This window comes from Asterias amurensis, chromosome 3 (assembly GCF_032118995.1).
Source record: "Asterias amurensis chromosome 3, ASM3211899v1".
Lineage (NCBI taxonomy): Eukaryota > Metazoa > Echinodermata > Asteroidea > Forcipulatida > Asteriidae > Asterias > Asterias amurensis.
Genome location: NC_092650.1, coordinates 24197729 through 24210439, shown reverse-complemented (window position 1 = coordinate 24210439; position 12711 = coordinate 24197729). Strand labels below are relative to the sequence as shown.

General features: G+C 36.5%; 1 protein-coding gene across 1 annotated transcript in view; it reads right to left on the bottom strand.

Annotated features, from left to right (window-relative positions):
• Positions 1 to 9184: 9184 nt before the first annotated feature.
• The window catches only part of LOC139934958 (thiamine-triphosphatase-like), a 61044-nt gene continuing 57517 nt past the window's right edge, over positions 9185 to 12711 (bottom strand). Inside the window, exon 3 of the transcript XR_011785743.1 lies at positions 9185 to 9286. The gene's annotated coding sequence lies outside the window, so the exon portion shown is untranslated. The remainder of the gene's footprint in view (positions 9287 to 12711) is intronic.

Below are 12711 nucleotides of genomic sequence, written 5' to 3'. Positions count from 1 at the left end.
CATTTTCCTTTGCTTACTTCTTTCTTGTTGTGTTTGGTTTGTTTTTGTACGCTTCTTGACACTGCACTAGGATTGACAACAGATTGACGAGCAGTCGTTGGAGTAATTGCTAAGTTCAAGTTGCTGGCAGTCTGAAGCTCCCTCAGATTACAGAAATACTGCCCTCTCTAGACATTTGTTAGTTTCCCTAGGCAATTTGTATACATATGCTAAGCAAATTTGCTTAGCTGGGAAAAGTTACCAGCCAAAGCGCCATTTAATGTATGTTGATCCTGATTTGGTTCACTGTTCATTAATGTGTGTTGAGCACTTTCTGGGAAATTTGTGAGAATTCTTGAGGTTTTACCTATATTACTTACAGCTGGATTTGAGAATAATTTGTTACTTTTCTTGGATGGGGTTTAATTTGTAGAAATTTTTGTTTCAGAAGGGAGTTTGTGACAAAGTGGATTTATCCATACTTTATTGTAACAGTAGATGTAAAAAAAATTATAAAGCTGTTTAGTTAGCATTGTGCTTACTGTACACATAAAGGCATACCTAAGCTTAGGTGTACTTCGTGTTATAGACTAAAATTAAACAATTTTTTTTGTGTCCTCACCAAGGTACCATGCCTTTATGTTTTAGCTGTATTGATACAAGCAGGGAATTTGGCACATAGAGTGTGTCATGAGAAAGATAATTGGCTATTAGGCCAGAGCAGATCTTTCCTTTGAAACAATATAGGTAGTAAGCAAGCAGTCATTATGACAATTTTGAAAATTACTTGTTTTCATCATTCACCTATATTTATACTTAAATGCATCAAAGGGATTTGAAGTAAAGCAGCGCAGTCAGTTAATCTACTTATAATGGCATCATCAAAAGTACTTAGTTATTAATTTTTTTAATATATTTATTTTCGAGACTCTGCTAGGGTCGAAACATCAGGCCATTAACTATTTTTTTCGTATATTTTTTTTCCCCTGGTACCCTCTGCTAATTACAAGGATTGAACAGGATTTTAGCGGCCATGCTTGATCCCCCGTCCAGCAATTAAGACATCTTCTCTAGACTTAGGGGTGGGTTCTCTAGACTTGGGGGTTGGGTGGACGGTTGTGGGGGGGGGGGGAGAGGAAAGTCCCACTCGAATTGAGTGAAGATTCTATTCATGCAAGACTTTCGTAAACCATCAAGTGTATCATGTTTATTACATTGGTTGTAGGGTAAAAAACTAATATTCATAAATACCTCAGACAGTTTCGCTATTCCTTTTGGTGGAGAGCGCGTCACGTGGGTGTGTATAAACCTTTGTTAATGACCGGTAAAAAGTGTTAATTCATGGGCGTGACACACAACCTTGCACCTGTTCTTATAAGACAGTTTCTTCATTCCTATTGGTCGAGAGCAATGCTGAAACAGTTGTGCCACATCACGCGATACGTGCGACGCGCACAGCATTCCCTTATAAGGAGTTGTTTACCCGAGGGCGGCGGAGGGCTTTACCATTTCATAGCTGGAGGGGTGTTGTGTTGAAAGAAATCATTTAACAATTATAATTTTTGCATTTATTTTACTTTTTGACCAAAAAGTGATGTTTTTGACCGAAAAGGTATTTATGAATGGGAATCAAAGTGTGTTGAATGGGTTTTCAACTAGTGGTTCAAACCCGCCGAGGCCTGGTTCTATATAATTTACCTCGACTTCGTCTCGGTAAAATTATCAAGAACCAGGCCTCGTTCGGATTAAACCGCTAGTTGAAAACCTCTTCACCAAACATTGATTCCCTTATTTATAAATGGATTGTTTACTACGTTGTTTTTAGTTCAGCGTAATCATTTTTATTATAAGGTGCTTTTTATCAAATTAACGATGGAAAATGGGCTGTTTAAATATTATTTTTATTTTTATTAAAAACTACAGTAATATGTTTCATCCATGACGCGATGAATACATCTATTAAAATGTCATAAGCCAACCTAATAATAATTGATATTCATAATTGATACTCATGGCAAACCGTATGGTGATGATAATTTTGTTTACCCACAATTACTTCACAGAAGAATGGGCTCTAATTTTAATTGCATAATAAAAAATTGTGAAATAAATACATATGTTTTTTCTAATTAAGTGAAAAAAAGGAAACCATACCAATTTATACTTTGATAAATTGGGCATGTGTTGGTATTACAAACAAAGGAACTTTACAAAAAAACATCAATCAATCAAACCAATAAACAATAAAACAAACAGAAAACCCTAATGAGTGCATACATATCTTCATTATACATATCAACCATTATGGCCATGGTTGCAATTATGTGTGTTGTCCACTCGTCATTTCCAAGACGAACCCGTCAGAATTATTCCCTTCCTATCTTCTGCCCCCTCTGGGCTGAACCCTATTATTTCACCTGTTTTGGCACGGAGGATTTCCGAAGCAATCCTTTGTTGAATAACAAAATAGCTTTAGCTGCGTGAAACCGACAACGATGACGATCTGGCCACGGCCCCCTTCACGTGTAACCAGACCACACGTAGAACGTAGCTAGGTGTATCTGTGTGTATCGCTGAGCCGTCTTGTGCCCGGAGAGAAAGACGTGTTCATCCCTTGCTGCCTTCTAGGAAGGTAGTGGTAGGGGGTAGGGTACGATGTACACAACGATGCTACCTCAATTACACGCAACAACATGTTAGTTTATTTTTAATAGCTGTACAAAAAAGAGTATACAACAATTATGAAAATAGTTGAACACTAGATAAGATCTACTCCTGGAAGAAACTTAGAGCAAAAGGGTGCCATGTTGGACTGATAAGTACGTTGGTTTTCACAGACTAACATGATGTAATAGTGTAATGCATCACGGTGGCAACAAAGGCGAGTGCCTTCCTGCCCCCTGGCCATTGTCTTGGTGCCCTTCAAATTTTGAATTTCCTCATTAGGGTGACGTTTACCATGGAGAAAATGCCTTGGTGCCCCTGCCCTTTCAAAAACGAAGCATACAGGCCTGATCATCAATCTTCACACACATTTTGTTTTAGAAGGACACAGTTACATGTCTCTAGAGTTTGCAATGTGTGAAACATTTACCTGCACATTTTGCTCCCAAAACCACTCTGACTCACAGTATTGATGAATTAAACTCTACTTTCTACAGTCATAAAATCAACTAATGCACCAATTAAAAACCTATTGATTAAATTTAAAAAAAGAAAGGGTGGTTTTAGTTTTGTTTGGGCACATTTGGATCAACTGAAGGACAAATTAATAGAAGGGATAAAAAAAAAACTCATCACCTCTGCATGCAAAACAGCAATCAATAAATCTGGGTTGGAAAAAAATAACCTGCATTTAATCCTTGCCCTTGCTGACAAAATTGTTGATGGTAATTTCTGATCAGGGGGCAAAAAAAACCAGCATAAATATATGTGTCAGGGAATTAAACATCACAAGTCAGGAAGGATTGAAGGGGTTGGATTTTGTTGGATAAATGGAGGATATTAGTAGACGTATACATATTGATATTTTCTGTAGATATATTCTTAGTGAGTTTGATCTAAAAATCTCTTTGGAGAACGAGACCAAACATCCTGAAAAGTGATCCCAACTGACAAGTTGTCAATTTCAAGAAAATATGGAATCGGTATTTATTTTCTACTAATGACTCATTTCCACCTTGGAGTGGTTCCTTAAATCTAAAAACATTTTACCCCAGTTTTGAGTTTAATGATCAAACAAAAAATCTAAATTTATTATACAAATAATTAAATATGATTTTTTTTCTAAGAAATGTTATCCAATATTTGAAGATGTTAAACTATTGTGGGTCAACTGTTCGGGATATACCTCTTACATTACTTAAGATCCCACAATTAAGTTAATTGGTGCTAATATTCTGAGAACAGAATCATGTTTAGATACAGATTCATTATATTTGTTGTTCTTGCAATACTTATAAATAGGGATTGAAATAAGCAGTAGTTTTCTGCATAACAAAAACCTTCTAGGGAATGATTTGGAAGGCAATATTCGGTTCCAGTACTACCTTAGCCAGTGCCAACTTTAAAGGCACTGGACACTATAAAATGGTTAAGTGATTGTGAACATTTTATATTAAAACAACAAACTGTGTCCCCCCCCCCCCACAAGCTCCCCCCCCCAAAAAAAAAAAATAAAAAAAAATAAAAAAAATAAACACAACCAAAACCCCAAACAAACACTGTGTACTATTTTGAGGTGTTTTTCATGAAAGTCTAAACCATTAGCCTAATATTGGAAAATAATTGGAATTACTACAAAAAAACACCTTCCCATTCAGTAAGCTTTTATAATAGACTCTTGTAATTTATGTGGAATAGTTCTGTACTTCATTTCCAGTTTGGTTAATACAACAATATGGTTCTGGCAGTTATTCTTTATCCCATCGCAGACGAAGCTGGCTTCATTATTAATTAAGCAAATGCCAGGTGCTACCGGCAATTAAAATAAGTAGAAACACTAAAAACTGCTGTTTTATTGAGATCAATTGCTCTGCTTAAAGCTGTATTATAACCATTAAGATTGTTTATTACCAACAGAAGCTGTTCAACCATTGTTCGTCGATGAACTATAAAGACAAAATATTTTACTGGTTTAAATTGTGAGTGGATTGACCTGTGTAGCCTAATGAAGGAAAAGGATATTATTTTGGGGGGTTTTGGGAAAAGAATTCCTCTATTTATGTCAGAGACCCTTTAGAAATTTTATCAACTAGTATTTTTTTATATGCAGTGTTCTTTGGCAGGAAAATTCTCTATTTTGTATATTTGAATGATTCCTCCATTTATGAGACAATAGTTCATCAACCATGATTAGCTTTCACAGTTAACAAGAATGTTGTTGGGGACAGTAATGGAAGTGCTAAATTTTATAGAGCTGTTTAAGCAGCAAATATTCTTTAACATTAATGATACCTAATTGGTAAAAGCAAGAAAACAGTCACAGATGATACAGATGATATTTACAGTTTACCGGGAGCCTCTTTCTACATGTAGTAAGCATAATTTTGCTGTGCATAGCTACTTTTTGTGGTACTTAAAGGTACTTGACACTTTTGGTAGTTACATAAAATAATTGTTAGCATAATAACCATTGGTAACGAGCAATGGAGCGCTGTTAAAATGACTTACTCCCTCTGAAGTAACAAAGCTCTTGAGAAACAGGTAATTTCTCACCCAAGATTAAAAGACTTCAGACCCGAAGCCTTTTATAATTCATCTGAAAGCACCCAAGTTCAAGAAGAGTTTTTATTCTTTTTTTTATATTTTCTTGCAACTTCAATGACCAATTGAGTTAAAATTTTCACATTATTTGTTATTTTATGCATATGTTGAGGTACACCAAGTGAGAAAACTGGTCTTTGACAATCACCAAAGGTGTCCAGTACCTTTAAGCAGCTTTATGCAATTCGGCCCCTGACAGAATGCAAACATCTGGGCAGATTAAGAATGCAGAATTTTCATGATGCAAGAATTTTATCATTCATTAGCTAACATGTGAATTACCGACGGTGTATCCACACCCTATGAATATCAAGTACATAATGCAGATATAATTCTTTAGGAAAGATCAAGTGATAGACTAAGTCATTCAGCATGCAATCCCAGTAATACCGTGCTGCCAGAAAGACGTGGATCAACCGGGACAAAGTTTCCAATTTCGGGTGACCACCGAGAACCCTATCAGAGGAAGCTCAGTGTTCCGTGAACATCCATGACTGTATACAGCAGCGTTTTTTTTTTTGCGTTATAATCCCGCACGGACTACAGCCCCCTAATCTGTCGTCTCTAGCTGTTGCCAATTTACACAGAACTTAACGCTTTGTTACAACCGCGACCCACATAAGTCTACATCTTGTGGTATTAAGCGATCACCTGATTTGCTTCTGGTCTACTGGAAAAAAACATGGCTGTTGGTTTCGACTAAGTCATCAGGCCCTGTAATCCCTTCTATACCCCATGCCGTTAACCTTGATAATGAACACTTGCATAATTCAATTCGGAGGCACGGGGGGGAAGGATCGTCAAATGTTGGATCTCGTAAGACATGTTTGTTGAGAGGAGTTATTAAAGCTAAAGGAAAAGCCCATGGTTGTCTGATTTTGTTTAGACTTCCAATATTGTTGGACGTGCAGAAATGCAGCGCAATTCGGTTCAGGCCGTAAAGCCTGTGTGTTTTTCAATTGTGAACTGGCTTGGGTTGATCTGGGTAGTAAAGTAAATATTGTAATAAATTAAATTTTGTTATTGTATTCTAGCTGAAGTGACAGTAATCATCACTTATAATGTGTCGTGCGGGACAAGAGACTTAATTGTTTTTTTTGTGTTTTTTTTATGCTTCCATGAAATTCAAGTTTTATTATTCTATATTTTTTTTCTGTAATGGATTAAAGTTAAAATCCTGTAAAATAATACTTTTTATTTATTTAGAAGCAAGTATTATATGCACTTACTTGCCTGTTTAAAAAATAATAATATGTTTTTGTTGTCTTGGATGGGTCAAGCTTATTGAGACCAATGTAATGTTTCAATTGTTAATTTAAAATAGTCTTTGGGTTTTTTCTCCTTGAAATATATTTTTTGTGTTTTTTAATATATTCAAAGTCGTTACTTAAGTACAATTTGGTCATTAGACTGCAAATTGGTGAATGTTTTTTTTATAAATAAACCATAAACCAACAAAACCACTTTAAGGGAAAACTTCAATTGGGCTGCCACTGTCGTTGTCATGTTTCTCGTTACAGCAGCACTAATTAATGCCAGCTATCATTAAACCAAAATGGGGCAAGACTAGTCTGCCCTTTCAGCCTGGTTTGGATTCATTGATTTTGTATGAAAGGAAATACTAAATGGCTGCATTGTTCTAAATTCTATCTTTTTTTAGACAAAAATAACTGGGAAAAATATATTTGTAAACATCTGTTTTAGAAAATGGTCAGGATGGTTCTTTACAAGTTAATCACTTTCTCCTTGAAACTGCTGCTCCTTAGTCTTATTCTTTGTTAGTCCATTATCATAAAAACTACACACAAACAATTATTAAGTAGTGAGCATTAAGTGTTATCCCACAAACAATTAAAGCCAGGCTTTGATAACCCAATGCTACATCTCTAAATTGTAATTCTTTGTTGAAATTTTGTAATAGTTAATTGCAGGTTACATCACCCCCACCCTCTGACATGTCTGATTCCTTACAATCTTGTTCCTGCCTATCTCCCCTCAAAGCCATTGGACACTTTCGGAACAGAAAAAAAAGAAAAAAGTTCACAGATTTACAAATAACTTACAGGGTTTACAGAAGGTAATGGTGAAAGACTTCTCTTGAAATATTAGTCCATGAAATGCTTTACTTTTTGAGAAAACATTAAAACATTATCAATTCTCGATATCGAGAATTACAGATTTATTTTAAACACATGTCATGACACGGCGAAACGTGTGGAAACAAGGGTGGGTTTCCCCATTACTTTCTCCCGAATCCGATGACCAATTGATCCTAAATTTTCACAGGTTTGTTATTTTATATATAAGTTGTGATACACGAAGTGTGGGCCTTGGACAATACTGTTTACCGAAAGTGTCCAATGGCTTTAAAAGGGTCTAGAGACTTTTTGTAGGACACAAAACACTATCCACAGATTTACATTAAACTTACATGGTTTGGAGATAATGGTGGTAGAAAGCTTCCCTTAGAATATTACTTGCTGAGGTGCTGTATTTTTTGAGAAATTATTAACAGGTCACAATAATTATTTTAGAATGTTTTAAACGTGTTTCATGACATTTGTTTTACTCATTTCTCAAAAACTACAGCACCTCAGCAATTAATATTTTCTACTATCATAATCTTCAAACTGTGTAAGTTTAATGTAAATCTGTGGACATTGTGCTTTGTGTTACAATAGGTACCCCAATCCTTTAAACACCCACTCCCCAATTCCCTGCAATTTGCAGTCTATATGACAAGATCCTATAGTGTATAGTGTCATTCTTCTATCTGCTCGTTCCGGGGGTTAACATTGACAGCAATAATGAAGTAAACAGTCATAATAACTGCCGCAATTGTTCCAATCTATCAGATAAACCATCTTGACTCATCGGACCATATAATGTCCACTGCATCATTATTGATGGACTGAATCCAACGATGTGACTACCTATTAATTCCAATAGCGATACGACGACGACCCAAAAAGCTGTAGAAGCATCAAAAACGCCACTGTATACAGCACTATCTATATCTTCAATACACCGGCCCAACCCTGCAACTGTTATGGAGTGACTGTAAAAAATCGCTACCATGGAGATATAAGACTTCATGAATTTGTGTCGACATTGATTTTCTTGGTCGTCTTCTCTTATTCCCTTCCCCTCAAGTCTGACAGAAATCTTTTTGAAGATGCTTGATGGACCTGAAACGTGATAGTGACATTAATAAAATGTGGCCTCTTAATGTGGAGATATTGATGCATCTACATATAGTAATGAAACTTCATAAAACGGGGCCTTCTTATTTTGTAATACATTTATGAGAACTTTGAGATCAATGAATGGAAGGACATGTTCAGATTTCTCAGCCATGGTTATGCATTCAGAACAGAAATGTTACACCCAAAGTTGTGTATACAGATATTCATACAGAATTTGTATTAAATCAGTTAAAGGGAACTTGTTAACATGATATACTGGGTACAAATATTGTATAAATTGAGAAAGTTATATTGGGTATTTATTTATTGGGTATTGAATTGTCATTTTTGTAAACATTTTTTTCTTCTGTGGGCTGTAGATCTCAACTAGCTGTCTCATCATCTCTGTCATGTTGCCAAATGTACAGTAGTACTAATGAATACCGACTCTCATTAAGTCAAGATGGGACCAGACTATTTTAACATTTCAGCCTCGGTTTGGTTGCATTGATTTGATTGGGTGAAAAACAAGATGGCTGTTTAGGGATAAACCCTGTACTTGGGTCTTTTTCCCAAACCTAGGTTTTTGCTTAGGACCGGACTTGGTCTCAATCAACAGTAAAGACATTGTGCTTTTTGAATGGTGTGGAGCTGGAGCCGGGACCAGCCAAAGCCTTGATCAGGAGTCTGCCAGGGGTCAGAGCCAGGAGTCAGAGCCAGAAACCTGAGGAAGATCGTTAAGAGCAGGAGCCAGGGCTAGTAGCCGGGAGCGCGCAGGACCATGATCCAGGGGCCGTAGCCAGGAGCCATAGCCACAGGCCGAAGCCAGGAGCAATACTCGGAGCCAGGAGCCAGAGCTAAGCAGAGAATAAAAAATAAAAAAAACTTCCCCTTAATATTACTGCTAGACATGACTGCTATTATAGGTTCTCAACATGAAGGCCCTAATTTTTATGACTTGCTGGAAAGTTAGTTTGTGTTGAAAATGAAATTGATGAAACTTAGAAATGTTTCAAAACGTTATGCCTCATCTATACTACCCCTTTAAACTGCCTGGTGATTTCATCACATTGTAAACATACCCCATGCATTAAAGAACATGTGAGTTGTTTTCCAGTTTGGTAATGGTTCCAACTAATGGGAAAAACATTGCATGAACACTTGTCATGTAAGTAATACTTGTTTAGTCCTTCGCTCCAGATGTTATTGAAGACTTAACATCAATCTATTTATGTCATTGCTTCTGATAGCATTTTATTACTTGATTTAACATTTTAACTGTTACATTGACTACCGTTTTGTCTGTGGTTGGCTTCGAGTACCACAACTGGGATGGCATAAAACTAGCCAGTTGATGAAACAGTAAAGCCCTTCTTTGTATGGCGAATTTGTTTACTTGTTGTTTTGGGTAGCATGATCGAATTCATTGACGTGGGTAATTGTAATAATTTATCAGTTTTTGTTTAAAAAATAAATTGTTAGCAGAAACTGCCACCATTACTGTGTACAGTGCCCTAGAGCCTGCATGATTAGAGTGCTTTAAATAATGTCATACTATTATACTTTTGCCAATTTTACAACAAATTTCCTAGCTGTGACATCTCATTGAAAAGAGAGGTCTATAACGCCAGGTTGTGTGCACTTTTTGGATAAGACGAAGAACCTCAACCTTCTGTTTGCTCTCTTAGAGCAGTTCTCTAGGGAGATGCGGGGAATACGGGGATGGACTGTTATAGGATCAACACCCTCCCCCCCCCGCACAAAACCCCCCGAACAACAACAACAACAACAACAACAACAACTACAACAATAAACAACAACAACAACTACAACTACAAAACCCAAAAAACAAACATCATCAGTGAAACAATCTGCATATACAGAGACATGTCACCAATGGTTCTTTGAATACTATTCACTATGAGACAGGCTAATTCCTCAGATCTCCTTGAGCCTGCCCAACCGCATCTTCTTCTATTATCGTATCAATACCATTAGCTTGTTGCACACGCTGGTTGAGATGCTGACTTTCAAAACCCTCAGAAGCCACAGATTAAATAATTTTAAAAAGAAAACTCCTCACGTTTTTCTACTCAGATTTACGCCACTGTCTTGACAACATAGCTTGTCCTGCGACAAATTAAGCCACTTTCTAGCTTCAGAGTTTATCAAGGGGCAGCATTGATTCTTGTTATTTGTAAATGTACATGTAGGACAGTCCGCAGTCCTCATTTCAAGCTCATTGGTACTGCGTTATTACTCTCTCAGTCCTTGCGCAGTCCTAAACTCAACTCGTTGGTACTGTGTCATTACTCACTCGGACTACAATGAATTATGTCATATTGTTTCCGACATGGTGTTGAATCAGCAATAAACATAATGAAGTTGGCAATAAAAACGGTCATACTTGTAGAGTATTAATAGGCCTTATGTTTGTTTGCTAGTTACCATTGCTTGTTATTGTTATTGTAAACCCACCTGTGGCTGCCAGCATATTTTTCTCATCCATCGCTAGACTTCTCATATAGGTTTTTCCCAGTGCATATATTCAGACGTTGTAGAAATCTATGTTTGGTTGTTTTTTAATCGATGTTTAATTGTCTCAGTGAGAGGATGGATGGGTGATAGTTGGCTCACGATCAAGAGAGTGAGGAGCCCACACAAAACTCCGAAGATCACAGTAAATCAAGGCTGTATTAGAAAACCTGAACAGGAGGTTACTGACCAAACGACCTACATATCTCAATGTCCTACATTGTGCCATCGATCCTGCACTTTCCACCAGATTGTAAAGATTTTGATTATTGTTATCGCGTCCCTGGATATAGGTAACTTGAGACGGGGCAGATTTCTTGAGAGCCAACAATGCTAGGGCGTAGGGGCACTTGTAGGCTGAGCAATTAATCAGCGCAAATGAACAGATTCTAAATGAGATACCCCCTCGGATCCCAATCCATTTTCTCCGAAGCGAAGTAACAAAGTATCGTCTTAGTGTGAAAACATTAATCCTCTTAATGTACTCAAGGATAAAAAGAAAAAAAACTAGGCTGGGTGTTAAAAAAAAGACGGAGAGTGAGAAGGAGAGAGAGAGAGAAAGAAAATAGGAAAACCTGAGTCCGATATCTCTGGACGAGATATTTCTCCAATAATGAAATCTAATCTTAAGTATGCTTTGCATCTAAGAAGGTATGTGTGAGAGGTAAATTGACACCTTCAAGTATTTTTCCCTCAGATTTTTGAATAATTTATCTGCCTTGTAGGTTTGAGGAGTACTGAATAAACAACATGGGTAATTAACCAAAGGGGAAAGGAGAGTGAATCTAGAATTACAATTCAAACTCTGTGTTTTTGGACATTGTTCTAAACACTAGAAGTGTTGATCGGTATAGATTCAATCAAACATTTCAACCAGTCAAGAAGAGTAACCAGAAGGTATATTTTTTATCAGTTATTCATAAGGGACATTCATTTGGTGAATAATTAATAATTTAGCAAAAATCTACAAAATAAATTCAACAAAATCTACACAAAATCTTCAATAAAGGGATACTCGGCAAAGGTTTTACATAAAACACTAAAACACTACAGGGCCCAATTTCGCTAGCCTTATAAGCGTAAAATGCCTAGTAATGTGCAGTACGCATGCTCAGAAGCCAAAATTCGCCGCTAACCCGTGAAATATGCTTGCCGTAAGCATGAAATTCCCTGCTTCCGTAAGCGCCAATTCTGTGCTTACGGTAAGCAGAGCCATGAAATTGGGCCATGGTAACAGTTGTTTTCTTTTTGCTTGTGGAGTATTGTGGTATATTTAAATGTAAGGACCTTTTGGATTTTATCCATGGCACTATTTTGTGAAGATGTAACAACATTTAAAATTAACAAAACACTTTTTGAAATCATTGATGACATATTTAAACATTTTTAGAAAGAAAAGTTTGAACAAACATGCACAATCATGTAAGTTTATAGTTTCCTACTTAATAATAAAACATCTCCTATCATTTGAGTTTTAAAATGTTGATGGATAAATATTTAATTAAAACAAATAAATTGTTATCACAATATTTACTGTTGATACGGAGCAGCCGAATTGAAGTATTATATTCAAGTGAAGTTAACCCCATCTTCAATCATAATTGTGTTTTTTCCCAAATCTATACATTGCTGTCGCCGATGGCTTGAACTGATAACTGTACGTGTTATCTCAATAAACAGCCCCTGATGTTTTAAGGACATGAATAGAAACACAAACGCCTATTGAGTCTCCAAAGTTCTTTGTCAT